Raw genomic sequence first — 17,794 nt, forward strand, 5'->3', positions numbered from 1 at the left:
GGCTGTGTGTGTGTGTGTGTGTGTGTGTGTGTGTGTGTGTGTGTGTGTGTGTGTGTGTGTGTGTGTGTGTGTGTGTGTGTGTGTGTGTGTGTGTGTGTGTGTGTGTGTGTGTGTGTGTGTGTGTGTGTGTGTGTGTACATATGTGCATGCCTGTCCATGCATGCATAGCCTGTGTGTGTGTGTGTGTGTGTGTGTGTGTGTGTGTGTGTGTGTGTGTGTGTGTGTGTGTGTGTGCGTGTGTGTGTGTGTGTGTGTGTGTGTATGTGTGTGTGTGTGTGTATACATATGTGCATGCCTGTGTGTGTGTATTGTGGGGTGACGATGAGTGAGTAAAGTAAAGCCCTCCAACCAGGAACAATGTCCTCTATTTAAGTGTAAAGACACTGGTCAGTGTGAAAACAGAGCTGTGCTGTTTAACTGTGAGAAGTAGCATAGCCATGTTTTCTGCTTCCCCTCTCCACTCTGGACCGCTCTATTGACAGAGTCAACATACCAAATGGCCCCCTATTCCCTACATTGTACACTACTTCCCTATGGGCCCTGGTCAAAAGTAGTGCACTATATAGGGAATAGGGTGCTATTTAAGACACATTCCAGAAACTCATGGCTTCAATACCAATAGCCAGATGGAAGATTTCATTGTTTGTCTCCATCAAACAGGTTAGCTCTAGTTCAACAACTCCTGTCATATAGGCTAACAGTTGTGTGCTGTAAATACCCAACAGCCCAAGTGTCGCAGCGGTCTAAAGCACTACATCTCAGTGCTAGAGGCGTCACTACAGACCGGAACTTCAACATTTAATTTGCCATCACTGTACAAAAACAAAGAAAGATGTTAAAATGGCTAACCAGTAAGTTACTGATAGTACCCCACCCAAAACACAAAGGGTTCCATGATGTTAAAATAGCTAACCAGTAAGTTACTGATAGTACCCCACCCCAAACACAAAGGGTTCCATGATGTTCACATGGCTAAACAGTAAGTTACTGATAGTACCCCACCCCAAACACAAAGGGTTCCATGATGTTAAAATGGCTAACCAGTAAGTTACTGATAGTACCCCACCCAAAACACAAAGGGTTCCATGATGTTAAAATGGCTAACCAGTAAGTTACTGATAGTACCCCACCCCAAACACAAAGGGTTCCATGATGTTAAAATGGCTAACCAGTAAGTTACTGATAGTACCCCACCCCAAACACAAAGGGTTCCATGATGTTAAAATTGCTAACCAGTAAGTTACTGATAGTACCCCACCCAAAACACAAAGGGTTCCATGATGTTAAAATGGCTAACCAGTAAGTTACTGATAGTACCCCACCCAAAACACAAAGGGTTCCATGATGTTAAAATGGCTAACCAGTAAGTTACTGATAGTACCCCACCCCAAACACAAAGGGTTCCATGATGTTAAAATGGCTAACCAGTAAGTTACTGATAGTACCCCACCCAAAACACAAAGGGTTCCATGATGTTAAAATGGCTAACCAGTAAGTTACTGATAGTACCCCACCCCAAAACACAAAGGGTTCCATGATGTTAAAATGGCTAACCAGTAAGTTACTGATAGTACCCCACCTCAAACACAAAGGGTTCCATGATGTTAAAATGGCTAACCAGTAAGTTACTGATAGTACCCCACCCAAAACACAAAGGGTTCCATGATGTTAAAATGGCTAACCAGTAAGTTACTGATAGTACCCCACCCAAAACACAAAGGGTTCCATGATGTTAAAATGGCTAACCAGTAAGTTACTGATAGTACCCCACCCAAAACACAAAGGGTTCCATGATGTTAAAATGGCTAACCAGTAAGTTACTGATAGTACCCCACCCCAAAACACAAAGGGTTCCATGATGTTAAAATGGCTAACCAGTAAGTTACTGATAGTACCCCACCCCAAAACACAAAGGGTTCCATGATGTTAAAATGGCTAACCAGTAAGTTACTGATAGTACCCCACCCCAAAACACAAAGGGTTCCATGATGTTAAAATGGCTAACCATTGAAACCATTCAGGGTAATAAAGTTGTCCCTGTGCTGTTGTGTTAATGTAGCTGTACTAATGATAGCCTCACCCAGAGTCACCTAGGCTGCATCCCAAATTGCCATTCAGGGCATTTCATTTGACCAGGGTCCATAGGGAAGTAGTGCACTATATAGGGAATAGGGTGCCATTTGGGATTCACTCCTTACATAGCAGGCACCCTTTCATGTTGAACACAACAGGAAACAATCATCCTCACCCTGGAAACAATATCTGACCTGATATCGGCTATTCTCAGAACTCTTTCATCTACTATAGGCTACCGGATATAGGGCAGTTTCAGTTAATTATCAATGTGATGCTCTGGTTCATTTACGACTATGTAAACTCCTCCTTTATTTATTTAACCAGGCAAGTCAGTTAAGAACACATTCTTATTTACGATGAACGGCCTGGGAACAGTGGGTTAACTGGTCTGGGAACAGTGGGTTAACTGGCCTAGGAACAGTGGGTTAACTGGTCTAGGAACAGTGGGTTAACTGGTCTAGGAACAGTGGGTTAACTGGTCTAGGAACAGTGGGTTAACTGGTCTAGGAACAGTGGGTTAACTGGTCTAGGAACAGTGGGTTAACTGGTCTAGGAACAGTGGGTTAACTGGTCTAGGAACAGTGGGTTAACTGGTCTAGGAACAGTGGGTTAACTGGTCTAGGAACAGTGGGTTAACTGGCCTAGGAACAGTGGGTTAACTGGTCTAGGAACAGTGGGTTAACTGGTCTAGGAACAGTGGGTTAACTGGTCTAGGAACAGTGGGTTAACTGGTCTAGGAACAGTGGGTTAACTGGTCTAGGAACAGTGGGTTAACTGGTCTAGGAACAGTGGGTTAACTGGTCTAGGAAGAGTGGGTTAACTGGTCTAGGAACAGTGGGTTAAATGGTCTAGGAACAGGAGGTTAACAGATGTTTACCTTGTTGGGGATTCGTTATAGCAACCTTTCGGGTTACTGGACCAACGCTCTAACCAATAGGCTACCTGCCGCATATGGACAGGCAATGATTGGATAACTCAGTGTGTTGTTACTCGATTGATTTCGAACTAAGCCTAGCTTTACAATTGTAAAAACGGGCCATTCACTTAGCTACCTTCACTAGTTGTAAACATAAGAGCCCCTAGACCTAAACAATGTGTTTCTTACAACATCAGGCTCAGAATCACACACAACTACCCTCTTGCTACCCGAACCCACCTCCTCACTCCTAGATCACACACACACACACACACACACACACACACACACACACACACACACACACACACACACACACACACACACACACACACACACACACACACACACTTCTCAAAAAATGACCATTCACAGATGTCAAAGAGCACCTCTATCCACTGGCTGTGCAGTGCTGGAGACTGAAGCATCTCACTACACTACTACTGTCGAGCTACTGCTTCTCACTGTGGACAGAGCGGCTCGGGGCTAAAAGCTGCTCTCAGTTAAGAATATTAGTGACGGAGGATTATCTGTAGAGAGAATGATGAGATCAGATAATATAGGATAACATGGTTGTAATGACTCCTAAAAACACAATCAGGACGTTACACAAAGACACAACAACAACAACAGAGGAGAATAACACAGCTCTAACAACCTGCCAATTCTTAGAGATACTATGTGGAGGTTTAGTTGCTAGACTAGGTCTAATTGTTTCCTGCCAAATGTTGGCTTGAGTGTTGGCTGTAATTCAGAGTTTTGTGCTTCAACAAGCTATAGCATTTGTAAAAATGTAACTTGCACAGGGAAAATGTGACTACAGTCTGGAGCCCTGGTTTCTTATTCTATAAAGATGTGGGATGATTCATGAAAACAAGAGAAACCAAAGACTGTGAAAATGCTTCATCCACATTTCTGATCCGTGGGAGAGAGAGAGAGAGAGAGAGAGAGAGAGAGAGAGAGAGAGAGAGAGAGAGAGACAGAGAGAGAGAGAGAGGCAGAGAGAGAGAGAGAGAGAGGCAGAGAGAGAGAGGCAGAGAGAGGCAGAGAGAGAGAGGCAGAGAGAGAGAGAGGGAGAGAGAGAGAGAGAGAGACAGAGAGAGAGGCAGAGAGAGAGAGAGAGAGAGAGGCAGAGAGAGAGAGAGAGAATGTCCTCTGTCAGATGAAAGTGTCAACAGTGGTTCAGTAGCTCGACTTCTACTGCTACAATGCACACTGTCTGGAAGTCCAGGCTAACTAATGCTGTGTTTTCAGCCAATATCCATCCCGCCTTTGTGACTGGTCTGCCTATACAACTACACTGACCATTAACATTTTGAAAGGTATTGAATAAGCTAAGGTAAAAAAATAAAATAAATTAAAAGCCTTCGAAGGAATATCGATTAGAAAAGACTGAAAAAACATCAACGTTTTAGCCTACAGTAGAAACAAAGTAAACCACACAATGCTTCCATCAGGCCTTGTAAAACAAGTCTGTCTGTGCACCATTTGGAACCAGCTTAGTTTCAACAGGGTGTCTCATCTCAGGAGAGACCTTGAAGGAAGATGAATCAGAAAGTTGTTTTCTTCTAAAGAGACATTCTAACGTTCTATACAATTCCAGCATAGAACTTTAGATATTCCTTTTGGACCCATACAAAAGGTATGCCTACCAAGAACCATAATCAGCTTGTCCTTGTAGGTAAAAAAAAAACACTTTGTAGTTCCAGGAGGAACATTTTTTTCACCAAACAAAATAACCCTTTTATTTTGCCTTTATTTAGACCTAACCAGGAAGCCTAAGTCATCGAGAACATATATTTAACCTTTTTAATTCATTTTTTTTTAAGTGTGTAAAGTGTATACACCACTGACTGATCATCACGGCTCCCTCCCAAACCTTGCCCATAGCCTTTAAGACAACCCCACCGCAGGATTTTTACAACCATCAGAGTATGTAGGTTAGGCTCCAGCGCTCCAGCTGAAGTGGGAACTACTACACCGTCCTGTGTGCTGATGCAGACAAAGGTCTGCATCCAAATGGCACCCTAGTCCCTTTATAGTGCACTACTTTAGACCAGGATCAGTAGGACACTGGCACCTTATTCCCTTTATAGTGCACTACTTTAGACCAGGGTCAGTAGGACTCTGGCACCCTATTCCCTTTATAGTGCACTACTTTAGACCAGGGTCAGTAGGACTATGGCACCCTATTCCCTTTATAGTGCACTACTTTAGACCAGGGTCAGTAGGACTCTGGCACCCTATTCCCTTTATAGTGCACTACTTTAGACCAGGATCAATAGGACTCTGGCACCCTATTCCCTTTATAGTGCACGACTTTAGACCAGGGTCAGTAGGACTCTGGCACCCTATTCCCTTTATAGTGCACTACTTTAGACCAGGGTCAGTAGGACTCTGGCACCCTATTCCCTTTATAGTGCACTACTTTAGACCAGGGTCAGTAGGAGTATGGCACCCTATTCCCTTTATAGTGCACTACTTTAGACCAGGGTCAATAGGACTCTGGCACCCTATTCCCTTTATAGTGCACTACTTTAGACCAGGGTCAGTAGGACTCTGGCACCCTATTCCCTTTATAGTGCACTACTTTAGACCAGGGTCAGTAGGACTCTGGCACCCTATTCCCTTTATAGTGTGCTACTTGGCACCCTATTCCCTTTATAGTGCACTACTTTAGACCAGGATCAGTAGGACTCTGGCACCCTATTCCCTTTATAGTGCACTACTTTAGACCAGGGTCAATAGGACTCTGGCACCCTATTCCCTTTATAGTGCACTACTTTAGACAAGGGTCAATAGGACTCTGGCACCCTATTCCCTTTATAGTGCACTACTTTAGACCAGGGTCAATAGGACTCTGGCACCTTATTCCCTTTATAGTGCACTACTTTAGACCAGGGTCAGTAGGACTCTGGCACCCTATTCCCTTTATAGTGCACTACTTTAGACCAGGGTCAATAGGACTCTGGCACCCTATTCCCTTTATAGTGCACTACTTTAGACCAGGGTCAGTAGGACTATGGCACCCTATTCCCTTTATAGTGCACTACTTTAGACCAGGGTCAATAGGACTCTGGCACCCTATTCCCTTTATAGTGCACTACTTTAGACCAGGGTCAGTAGGACTCTGGCACCCTATTCCCTTTATAGTGCACTACTTTAGACCAGGGTCAGTAGGACTATGGCACCCTATTCCCTTTATAGTGCACTACTTTAGACCAGGGTCAGTAGGACTCTGGCACCCTATTCCCTTTATAGTGCACTACTTTAGACCAGGATCAATAGGACTCTGGCACCCTATTCCCTTTATAGTGCACGACTTTAGACCAGGGTCAGTAGGACTCTGGCACCCTATTCCCTTTATAGTGCACTACTTTAGACCAGGGTCAGTAGGACTCTGGCACCCTATTCCCTTTATAGTGCACTACTTTAGACCAGGGTCAGTAGGACTATGGCACCCTATTCCCTTTATAGTGCACTACTTTAGACCAGGGTCAATAGGACTCTGGCACCCTATTCCCTTTATAGTGCACTACTTTAGACCAGGGTCAGTAGGACTCTGGCACCCTATTCCCTTTATAGTGCACTACTTTAGACCAGGGTCAGTAGGACTCTGGCACCCTATTCCCTTTATAGTGTGCTACTTGGCACCCTATTCCCTTTATAGTGCACTACTTTAGACCAGGATCAGTAGGACTCTGGCACCCTATTCCCTTTATAGTGCACTACTTTAGACCAGGGTCAATAGGACTCTGGCACCCTATTCCCTTTATAGTGCACTACTTTAGACAAGGGTCAATAGGACTCTGGCACCCTATTCCCTTTATAGTGCACTACTTTAGACCAGGGTCAATAGGACTCTGGCACCTTATTCCCTTTATAGTGCACTACTTTAGACCAGGGTCAGTAGGACTCTGGCACCCTATTCCCTTTATAGTGCACTACTTTAGACCAGGGTCAATAGGACTCTGGCACCCTATTCCCTTTATAGTGCACTACTTTAGACCAGGGTCAGTAGGACTATGGCACCCTATTCCCTTTATAGTGCACTACTTTAGACCAGGGTCAATAGGACTCTGGCACCCTATTCCCTTTATAGTGCACTACTTTAGACCAGGGTCAGTAGGACTATGGCACCCTATTCCCTTTATAGTGCACTACTTTAGACCAGGGTCAGTAGGACTATGGCACCCTATTCCCTTTATAGTGCACTACTTTAGACCAGGGTCAGTAGGACTCTGGCACCCTATTCCCTTTATAGTGCACTACTTTAGACCAGGGTCAGTAGGACTCTGGCACCCTATTCCCTTTATAGTGCACTACTTTAGACCAGGATCAATAGGACTCTGGCACCCTATTCCCTTTATAGTGCACTACTTTAGACCAGGGTCAGTAGGACTATGGCACCCTATTCCCTTTATAGTGCACTACTTTAGACCAGGGTCAGTAGGACTCTGGCACCCTATTCCCTTTATAGTGCACTACTTTAGACCAGGGTCAGTAGGACTCTGGCACCCTATTCCCTTTATAGTGCACTACTTTAGACCCCAGGGCGGTAGGACTCTGGCACCCTATTCCCTTTATAGTGCACTACTTTAGACCAGGGTCAGTAGGACTATGGCACCCTATTCCCTTTATAGTGCACTACTTTAGACCAGGGTCAGTAGGACTCTGGCACCCTACTCCCTTTATAGTGCACTACTTTAGACCAGGGTCAGAAGGACTCTGGCACCCTATTCCCTTTATAGTGCGCTACTTTAGACCAGGGTCAATAGGACTCTGGCACCCTATTCCCTTTATAGTGCACTACTTTAGACCAGGGTCAGTAGGACTCTGGCACCCTATTCCCTTTATAGTGCACTACTTTAGACCAGGGTCAATAGGACTATGGCACCCTATTTCCTTTATAGTGCACTACTTTAGACCAGGGTCAATAGGATTCTGGCACGCTATTCTCTTTATAGTGCACTACTTTAGACCAGGGTCAATAGGACTCTGGCACCCTATTCCCTTTATAGTGCACTACTTTAGACCAGGGTCAGTAGGACTCTGGCACCCTATTCCCTTTATAGTGCACTACTTTAGACCAGGGTCAGTAGGACTCTGGCACCCTATTCCCTTTATAGTGCACTACTTTAGACCAGGGTCAGTAGGACTCTGGCACCCTATTCACTTTATAGTGCACTACTTTAGACCAGGGTCAATAGGACTCTGGCACCCTATTCCCTTTATAGTGCACTACTTTAGACCAGGGTCAGTAGGACTCTGGCACCCTATTCCCTTTATAGTGCACTACTTTAGACCAGGATCAATAGGACTCTGGCACCCTATTCCCTTTATAGTGTGCTACTTTAGACCAGGGTCAATAGGACTCTGGCACCCTATTCCCTTTATAGTGCACTACTTTAGACCAGGGTCAGTAGGACTCTGGCACCCTATTCCCTTTATAGTGCACTACTTTAGACCAGGGTCAGTAGGACTCTGGCACCCTATTCCCTTTATAGTGCACTACTTTAGACCAGGGTCCTGAGTGTCTGGAGTGTGAGTATGTGTATTCATCGTTACACAATGACACACACAAACACACAAACACACAGACACACAGACGTACACACACATGTACACAAACAGAGAGAGTTCAAAACACTTATCATGTGACAAGGTTCACCTGAGAGCACGGTAATTATGAATCAACACTGAACCGAAGGGTCTATGGAAGTACTCTGTCATTATAATCGTGTGAACATGACAAACACCTTCATGATGTATTAGGCTAAAGGAGAGGTGGTACTACTATAATACTACATGATGTATTAGGGTCATGGAGAGGTGGTACTACTATAATACTACATGATGTTACTACATTAGGGTCATGGAGAGGTGGTACTACATGATGTATTAGGGTCATGGAGAGGTGGTACTACTATATTACTACATCATGTAGTAATATAGTAGTACCACCTCTCCATGACCCTAATACATCATGTAGTACCACCTCTCCATGACCCTAATGTAGTAACATCATGATGTATTAGGGTCACGGAGAGGTGGTACTACATGATGTATTAGGGTCACGGAGAGGTGGTACTACTATATTACTACATGATGTATTAGGGTCACAGAGAGGTGGTACTACTATATTACTACATGATGTATTAGGGTCATGGAGAGGTGGTACTACTATATTACTACATGATGTATTAGGGTCATGGAGAGGTGGTACTACTATATTACTACATGATGTATTAGGGTCACGGAGAGGTGTTACTACATGATGTATTAGGGTCACGGAGAGGTGGCACTACTATATTACTACATGATGTATTATGGTCATGGAGAGGTGGTACTACTATATTACTACATGATGTATTAGGGTCATGGAGAGGTGGTACTACTATATTACTACATGATGTATTAGGGTCACGGAGAGGTGGTACTACTATATTACTACATGATGTATTAGGGTCATGGAGAGGTGGTACTACTATATTACTACATGATGTATTAGGGTCATGGAGAGGTGGTACTACTATATTACTACATGATGTATTAGAGTCACGGAGAGGTGGTACTACTATATTACTACATGATGTATTAGGGTCATGGAGAGGTGGTACTACTATATTACTACATGATGTATTAGGGTCATGGAGAGGTGGTACTAAAATATTACTACATGATGTATTAGGGTCATGGAGAGGTGGTACTACTATATTACTACATGATGTATTAGGGTCACGGAGAGGTGGTACTACATGATGTATTAGGGTCACGGAGAGGTGGTACTACTATATTACTACATGATGTATTAGGGTCATGGAGAGGTGGTACTACTATATTACTACATGATGTATTAGGGTCATGGAGAGGTGGTACTACTATATTACTACATGATGTATTAGGGTCACGGAGAGGTGGTACTACTATATTACTACATGATGTATTAGGGTCATGGAGAGGTGGTACTACTATATTACTACATGATGTATTAGGGTCATGGAGAGGTGGTACTACTATATTACTACATGATGTATTAGGGTCACGGAGAGGTGGTACTACATGATGTATTAGGGTCACGGAGAGGTGGTACTACTATATTACTACATGATGTATTAGACTAATGGAGAGGTGGTACTACTATATTACTACATGATGTATTAGGGTCACGGAGAGGTGGTACTACTATATTACTACATGATGTATTAGGCTAATGGAGAGGTGGTACTACTATATTACTACATGATGTACTGGGGTCACGGAGAGGTGGTACTACTATATTACTACATGATGTATTAGACTAATGGAGAGGTGGTACTACTATATTACTACATGATGTACTGGGGTCACGGAGAGGTGGTACTACTATAATACTACATGATGTATTAGGGTCATGGAGAGGTGGTACTACTATATTACTACATGATGTATTAGGGTCATGAGAGGTGGTACTACTATATTACTACATGATGTATTAGGGTCATGGAGAGGTGGTACTACTATAATACTACATGATCTATTAGGGTCATGGAGAGGTGGTACTACATGATGTATTAGGGTCATGGAGAGGTGGTACTACTATATTACTACATGATGTATTAGGGTCATGGAGAGGTGGTACTACTATAATACTACATGATCTATTAGGGTCATGGAGAGGTGGTACTACTATATTACTACATGATGTATTAGGGTCATGGAGAGGTGGTACTACTATATTACTACATGATGTATTAGGGTCACGGAGAGGCGGTACTACTATATTACTACATGATGTATTAGGGTCATGGAGAGGTGGTACTACTATATTACTACATGATGTATTAGGGTCATGGAGAGGTGGTACTAAAATATTACTACATGATGTATTAGGGTCATGGAGAGGTGGTACTACTATATTACTACATGATGTATTAGGGTCACGGAGAGGTGGTACTACATGATGTATTAGGGTCACGGAGAGGTGGTACTACTATATTACTACATGATGTATTAGACTAATGGAGAGGTGGTACTACTATATTACTACATGATGTATTAGGGTCACGGAGAGGTGGTACTACTATATTACTACATGATGTATTAGGGTCATGGAGAGGTGGTACTACTATATTACTACATGATGTATTAGGGTCATGGAGAGGTGGTACTAAAATATTACTACATGATGTATTAGGGTCATGGAGAGGTGGTACTACTATATTACTACATGATGTATTAGGGTCACGGAGAGGTGGTACTACTATATTACTACATGATGTATTAGACTAATGGAGAGGTGGTACTACTATATTACTACATGATGTATTAGGGTCACGGAGAGGTGGTACTACTATATTACTACATGATGTATTAGGGTCATGGAGAGGTGGTACTACTATATTACTACATGATGTATTAGGGTCATGGAGAGGTGGTACTACTATATTACTACATGATGTATTAGGGTCACGGAGAGGTGGTACTACTATATTACTACATGATGTATTAGGGTCATGGAGAGGTGGTACTACTATATTACTACATGATGTATTAGGGTCATGGAGAGGTGGTACTACTATATTACTACATGATGTATTAGGGTCACGGAGAGGTGGTACTACATGATGTATTAGGGTCACGGAGAGGTGGTACTACTATATTACTACATGATGTATTAGACTAATGGAGAGGTGGTACTACTATATTACTACATGATGTATTAGGGTCACGGAGAGGTGGTACTACTATATTACTACATGATGTATTAGGCTAATGGAGAGGTGGTACTACTATATTACTACATGATGTACTGGGGTCACGGAGAGGTGGTACTACTATATTACTACATGATGTATTAGGGTCATGGAGAGGTGGTACTACTATATTACTACATGATGTATTAGACTAATGGAGAGGTGGTACTACATGATGTATTAGGGTCACGGAGAGGTGGTACTACTATATTACTACATGATGTATTAGACTAATGGAGAGGTGGTACTACTATATTACTACATGATGTATTAGGGTCACGGAGAGGTGGTACTACTATATTACTACATGATGTATTAGGGTCATGGAGAGGTGGTACTACTATATTACTACATGATGTATTAGGGTCATGGAGAGGTGGTACTAAAATATTACTACATGATGTATTAGGGTCATGGAGAGGTGGTACTACTATATTACTACATGATGTATTAGGGTCACGGAGAGGTGGTACTACATGATGTATTAGGGTCACGGAGAGGTGGTACTACTATATTACTACATGATGTATTAGGGTCATGGAGAGGTGGTACTACTATATTACTACATGATGTATTAGGGTCATGGAGAGGTGGTACTACTATATTACTACATGATGTATTAGGGTCACGGAGAGGTGGTACTACATGATGTATTAGGGTCACGGAGAGGTGGTACTACTATATTACTACATGATGTATTAGACTAATGGAGAGGTGGTACTACTATATTACTACATGATGTATTAGGGTCACGGAGAGGTGGTACTACTATATTACTACATGATGTATTAGGCTAATGGAGAGGTGGTACTACTATATTACTACATGATGTACTGGGGTCACGGAGAGGTGGTACTACTATATTACTACATGATGTATTAGACTAATGGAGAGGTGGTACTACTATATTACTACATGATGTACTGGGGTCACGGAGAGGTGGTACTACTATAATACTACATGATGTATTAGGGTCATGGAGAGGTGGTACTACTATATTACTACATGATGTATTAGGGTCATGAGAGGTGGTACTACTATATTACTACATGATGTATTAGGGTCATGGAGAGGTGGTACTACTATAATACTACATGATCTATTAGGGTCATGGAGAGGTGGTACTACATGATGTATTAGGGTCATGGAGAGGTGGTACTACATGATGTATTAGGGTCATGGAGAGGTGGTACTACTATATTACTACATGATGTATTAGGGTCATGGAGAAGTGGTACTACTATAATACTACATGATCTATTAGGGTCATGGAGAGGTGGTACTACTATATTACTACATGATGTATTAGGGTCATGGAGAGGTGGTACTACTATATTACTACATGATGTATTAGGGTCACGGAGAGGTGGTACTACTATATTACTACATGATGTATTAGGGTCATGGAGAGGTGGTACTACTATATTACTACATGATGTATTAGGGTCATGGAGAGGTGGTACTAAAATATTACTACATGATGTATTAGGGTCATGGAGAGGTGGTACTACTATATTACTACATGATGTATTAGGGTCACGGAGAGGTGGTACTACATGATGTATTAGGGTCACGGAGAGGTGGTACTACTATATTACTACATGATGTATTAGACTAATGGAGAGGTGGTACTACTATATTACTACATGATGTATTAGGGTCACGGAGAGGTGGTACTACTATATTACTACATGATGTATTAGGGTCATGGAGAGGTGGTACTACTATATTACTACATGATGTATTAGGGTCATGGAGAGGTGGTACTAAAATATTACTACATGATGTATTAGGGTCATGGAGAGGTGGTACTACTATATTACTACATGATGTATTAGGGTCACGGAGAGGTGGTACTACATGATGTATTAGGGTCACGGAGAGGTGGTACTACTATATTACTACATGATGTATTAGACTAATGGAGAGGTGGTACTACTATATTACTACATGATGTATTAGGGTCACGGAGAGGTGGTACTACTATATTACTACATGATGTATTAGGGTCATGGAGAGGTGGTACTACTATATTACTACATGATGTATTAGGGTCATGGAGAGGTGGTACTACTATATTACTACATGATGTATTAGGGTCATGGAGAGGTGGTACTACATGATGTAGTAGGGTCATGGAGAGGTGGTACTACTATATTACTACATGATGTATTAGGGTCATGGAGAGGTGGTACTACATGATGTATTAGGGTCATGGAGAGGTGGTACTACTATAATACTACATGATGTATTAGGGTCATGGAGAGGTGGTACTACATGATGTAGTAGGGTCATGGAGAGGTGGTACTACTATATTACTACATGATGTATTAGGGTCATGGAGAGGTGGTACTACTATATTACTACATGATGTATTAGGGTCATGGAGAGGTGGTACTACTATATTACTACATGATGTATTAGGGTCATGGAGAGGTGGTACTACTATATTACTAGTCTATGCTGTGTGCAAACATGACGTTTCTACAACCCAAACGGCAACCTATTCCCTCATACATTGTGCACTACTTTTGACCAGAGCAATCTATGAGCCCTCTATGAGCCCTGGTCGAAAGTACACTCCTAGAAAAAAAAAACATTTTCAAAAGGGGTTCTTCGACTATCGCCATAGGATAACCCTTTTTGGTTCCAGGTACAATCCCTTTGGGTTCCATGTAGAACCCTCTGTGAAAGTTTTTTTTTACATGGAACCCAAAAGAGCTCTCCTGGGAACCAAAAAGGGATCTTCAAAGGGTTCTCCTATGGAGACAGCCAAAAGAACCCTTTTCGGTTCTAGATTGCAAATTGTTTTTCTAAGGGTGTATTGCACTACATAGGTAATAGGGCTTCATTAGGGATGCATATATTGTGTTCAGTTTCCAGAAGGAATTCCATGTTTATACTATAAGCACTTAAGGATTGTTTAATTACAGAACAAAACTACCGCACTGTTGCTTCATGAAATAGTGAAGGCATAGAAATGATTGGCCAAGCCAAATCATTTTATATATGTATATATATATATATATATATATATATATATATATATATATATATATATATATATATAAGGCTCCAATAGTGAAACCACCGAAAGTAGAGAGCCACAAACCAATTTTTTTTCAAACAACACTTTTGAAAATAGGACACGCTGAGGCATAATTGTATAAACCTCGTCTCTCGATATGGACCATTGTTGTTCATTATTAGAAACAGTTTAGGCTTCAGAATGCAATGCCACTCCGAGCAGGCAAGTTGCCAAGGTTGATGGACGTAAACAGTACCTAAATAGCTATGATAAAATGTGAATGATTCCCTCATGAATCAGAACACTAAACAAACACACACGGATCTACTGGGTGTCTATTGGGTTCAGTGAAAACACAAATCAATTGCTCTTCCTAAGTGTTTAAGTGCACCTTGGGGGGGGGGGGGACACTTCTGAGAAGGAACCTAAAAATAGCAGCCTACGCTCCCACACCAATGCCTCAAAAAGCAAACAAATGATAGTTTATCCACTTACAACAGGGTGAGGTTATCAAGACAATATTTAAAAATAGTAAAAAAAATAAAAACAGAATGAACGTGTATTTGATATCCTCCATAAATGTTTCTCTTCTGTACGTTCAGCCTCAGACTGAGAGAAAGCATTTTGCGTTTGGTCAATAGAAATAATATAGATATCCCCCAACTGGAAGGTTTCAAACGTCTCCATGGAGAACTGGTACGTGAGTAAAATATTAAAATACATCCCACGGTAACATTACAACACACGTTTACCATTGAATCAATTATACACCAGTGTTATGTTCCCTGTATATCAAACAGTATAGCCAAGCTGTAGCGAGATAATTGCACTACATTGTAACATTGCGGTATGACGTTGCAGAGCGGTGATGAACGTAATAAGATATATTGTCCTTTTTTGATACAATGTTACTAAATTGGGTGGTTTCAAAAGGGGCTCGCTCTCGCGTAACGCAAGGCAAGCCAATGTAACAGCTGTAAACCTACATGAAAGAAATACCTACTGGCTCCCACTAGCCTGTCATAATGTGGAATTGGATCTAGCTAGATAAATCATGTTTTCAGCAAGTCAGAGGTAACCGTGTAACAACATTGGGTAACATCAACCAGTAGGCTTTATTCAACAAAACTCATCTATATGTTCTACCTAGAAGAGAAAATAAGCCATACGTCTACAGACCCAGCCTATCCAACATTAGATACGTTCTGGTGACTGGAATGTGACCTAATAAACTATTAAACAACAACAAAACCTCAGATCATTTGCAAGGCAGGCCCTGCAAAGTAGCAAACCATTGTAATAATGTTGACATAACACAGTTATCGCTATAGCCAGCCCTTGCAGATCTCTCTGTACATTCCTTGCAAGTGATGTCAATAGCTTTAAAAAACAATAACTAGCCAATTCACCCACGAAACCAGTGCCTGATTTGGACTACAATAGGTTCCGGTACTCATTTTGGGTGCCGGTACTGTTTATATTTACGCGCAGGAGCTCCACAATACATTTGAGCTAATATTCTATTCGAGGAACAGGAGCTCAAGCAGTAGAACATTGTAGGTGCCAGTACTCAAGCTCCTGTGAGCTCCTGTCCAAGTCAAGCACTGCACGAAACCCATGATATTAGGTGAAATAAAGAAAGTCAATTCATGTTATTAGCTAGCGAACACCATATCGAACAGTCACCACATATCTACTTGCAATGCACCTGTTTTTAGTCCCGTTTTGAAAGCCAGGAAACGACCAGCAGCGACTTGACTAACACCGGCAGCTGCAAAGGGGCAAAACAAGTCTGAAATAGAAGCTAGCTGAGCAGCAGGCAGAAGGCTCGGAATGATTAGCTCGCTGCCGCGGAGGACCCAGCTCGGCCAGCGCTGGATCGCGAGCCAGATCTCTGGTCATGACTTTGGCAAGTTTGCCATTCTGTAGCTAATGGCACGAAGTAGCTCGCTACACTGAGACTCTTGCCCGATCCATGCTCGTTTGGCGAGCTAAATGGCGTGTGTGTGTGTGTATATATATATATATATATCCAACGCAGTCGTGTGTTGCCCGTACCCTCATATTTGTATACATAGAGGGGAGGGGAATAATTATCACTCTCTCCATCTCCTTGAATTTCTTTTTATCCTGAAATTGAACACTTTCACTGACGGAGCAGGCAGACTCGATCAGTAGATCCAAGAATCGAATGTCACATAGAAGACAATATAAGAGATTTAAAAAATATAAAGCCCTTATATCGGGAACTGACCTTTTAATCTGCGCATGTATTATATTCCTTGAAATCCTCTTCTTTGTAGCGGGATTGAAAAGATCACTACGGGAACAGACTGGTTTGGGAGTGAGACACTCCTTCTCGGGACGTCTCCGACTAAAAAAGCAAAGGTGTCTACTTGCGTTCGGCTGTTGCCTTTTCCTTAGACCTTGAGTTAAAGTGACAGTCTCCACACGAAGCTTGTGTCGGGTCCACCACCTTTTGGGAAAGCAACAGCCCTAACCTACTAAAAAACGCGCCACTGGTATTAGATTACAAGTCCTACTTGGCTTCTCTGCGATGGTATGTAGGCTACTGCTGGGAAGGAAATCAAGTTTACAAAAAAAACAACTAATGAAGCCAGGGGCAATCACATGACGAGCTAGGTGGCAAAAACAACCTTCCGGATCAACTAGAGAGGTATAATTACACCCATTTAGCCCGCTCTCTCTCCCCGATGCGCACACTAAGTGTCTGCCAGCTAGGTCTTTGAGCTCTGTCTGAGAAGAGAGCCTGTAGGAATGAATTCCCGTCCCCCGGTCTGAAGAGGGAGGGAGGGAGGCAGCGCCTCGAATTACTCCGCCCCCACATTCTCTCTTCATTTATTTTCAACCTTCTCAAATTCAGTGTGTATGGGGTCAATTTCACGCCATATGTATTAAATTCAAAATAAAATAAATCGTGAACATGACAAATAAAGTTGAGAATGTAAACATTATATTTTCGAGCGGGTGAAGTAATGGACGTTGAAATCAAAAACCAAACAATTTTAAGCAAAATTT

The 17,794-nt window shown here is 42.2% G+C and overlaps 1 pseudogene; it reads right to left on the reverse strand.

Annotated features, from left to right (window-relative positions):
- The window catches only part of LOC135541326 (dystroglycan 1-like), a 90,238-nt pseudogene extending 72,723 nt beyond the window's left edge, over window positions 1-17,515 (reverse strand).
- Window positions 17,516-17,794: the final 279 nt, after the last annotated feature.

This window comes from Oncorhynchus masou, chromosome 6 (genome assembly GCF_036934945.1).
Source record: "Oncorhynchus masou masou isolate Uvic2021 chromosome 6, UVic_Omas_1.1, whole genome shotgun sequence".
Classification (NCBI taxonomy): Eukaryota; Metazoa; Chordata; class Actinopteri; order Salmoniformes; family Salmonidae; genus Oncorhynchus; species Oncorhynchus masou.